The sequence below is a fragment of the Belonocnema kinseyi genome, chromosome 2 (genome assembly GCF_010883055.1).
Source record: "Belonocnema kinseyi isolate 2016_QV_RU_SX_M_011 chromosome 2, B_treatae_v1, whole genome shotgun sequence".
In the NCBI taxonomy this organism is placed as follows: domain Eukaryota; kingdom Metazoa; phylum Arthropoda; class Insecta; order Hymenoptera; family Cynipidae; genus Belonocnema; species Belonocnema kinseyi.
This window is the reverse complement of record NC_046658.1, coordinates 8,310,808-8,312,766: the sequence shown is the minus strand read 5'-3', so window position 1 is coordinate 8,312,766 and position 1,959 is coordinate 8,310,808. Positions and strand designations below refer to the sequence as shown.

Below are 1,959 nucleotides of genomic sequence, written 5' to 3'. Positions count from 1 at the left end.
CTTCCACCACCAAGTAAGTGTGTGGAGGGTGTGTAAAGGAATAGAGAAGGTGTAAGAAAAATGTAAACCCTTAGGGGACACATTAGAAGCTTCCACTCACTACCGAGGAGGTGAAAAAAGTATTAAGAGATATGAAGAACTATTCCGCTCCGAGTCCAGGCGGTATCAAGAGCTTCTGGTGGAAGAAGTTTCTTCAACCCATCAGCATTTGACCCGTATTTTTACCTAATATTTAAAGTCGGAAGAGCCAATTCCGGAGTGATTGGTGAAAGGCGGCACAATACTCCTTCCGAAAATAGACAACTTAGCTGAACCGAAGAATTACAGGCCAATCACTTGTCTCAACACACTGTATAAGATATTCACAGCCATCCTAAATGATAGGATCGTTCAGGTAATTGAACCTGTGTGGCAAGAAATGTATGAACAACGCGGCTCAAGTACAGGCATTTCCACCTCAACATACCGTCGCCACATTTTGAGCCCACACATTGCCGATAATAGCTGCAGGGCGTGCCATGCACACCCCGTGTATTTAGCACACATACTGTCTAGTTGTCCAATTCATGCGGGAAAGACCTATATCCAAAGGCACAATGCGGCACTAAGTGTGCTTTATTACCATATTTTTCACTCTTACGGCATTAACCTTAATATCGCTCGTCTTAATGCTCCTAGGGAAATAGAGTGAATTGTCGAGAAAGGGAAGTGTCGCATATACTGGAACTTTATATTCTCGACAATTGTTTTTGTTACACGCCACTCGAGGCCTTAAATGGTTCTTCTTGACTTCAAAAAGCTAACTATGTTCGTTATCGAATTTTCGGCACCAGCTGACAAAAACATCATAGCCAAGGAGAATGAAAAGAAAGAAAGGTATACAGACCTTATAAGGGAGTTGCGACAATTGTACCCGGAATATTCTGTTAAATTAATCGTCCTTTTCATCAGCGCTCTTGGTGGTGCCAAGCTTTAATTGGTTAGTATAGCCTGAAAGACATCCCTGCGTATCAATAATATGCTGAAACACTTGCGGGAAAAAGGCAGAAGGCGGTCGTCCTTGGGTAGCTCCGTGTCCTCAGAGTGCACCTGACTTTTTCCGGATCGTCGTCCTGCTTCCGTTACAGCCTGTAACCACCTATCTCATAGTCGTGAGACGTGGTTATGGCTGCAATTTTACGGCCATATTATGTAATATATAATTCATTGATTTTGGAGATCATCCTCTAATTCTTATTATATAAGCACATAATCTTTAAAAACAAAATAATAATAATAATGAATTAAAATATTTAGGTATAATTTATTATGCTGTATTCATTATAACATTGTATAGTTGAAAAAATCAATAAAACCAATGCCTGGTTAAAAAATTCATTTTATACTGTAATGGGAAATTAAACAATTAATGAATTTTACAACTTAATAGTCGAACTACATTGTTAAAAATGAATTATTTTGTAGAAAACTAAATTTTCAATCTGAAAATTCCAGGATTCTATTTACTTTAGTTAAAAAATGTTTTATTTGATTCAAAACTAATCTTTTAATCTGAAAATTCAACTATTCCATTTTTTTTTTTGAAAATATATCTTTTCAATTATAGTATTCATCTAGACAATTGGGTTAAAAATCATATATTCTGTTGAATTGTCAACAGACGAATTTTCTACCAAATAAACTGATGCAATTCTACGGAAAATTCCATAATTCAAATTGCTGGGTGCAAAACTATAACATTTTTATATTTGGCATTTTATGCCTCATTAGGACAAAGAGGCCCTTCGCTGGCAAGGCTCTACACAGCGCTATCGCTCAGTCAGGGACCTTAGCAACAGCTTTAATTACTTAGAGAACCTTTTTCTCTGGAGGTACCAGTCCCATGACTCCCCGGAGATGAACAACTCCCTTGCTAGGCTAGTGACCACCGTATGGGCTGCTGAGGCTCTTCCAAAGTGC

At 38.1% G+C, this 1,959-nt stretch overlaps 1 protein-coding gene across 9 annotated transcripts in view; it reads left to right on the top strand.

Annotated features, from left to right (window-relative positions):
• The window catches only part of LOC117167380 (LETM1 domain-containing protein 1), a 72,900-nt gene that overhangs the window by 53,938 nt on the left and 17,003 nt on the right, over positions 1 to 1,959 (top strand). The gene's annotated exons all lie outside the window — the stretch shown is intronic.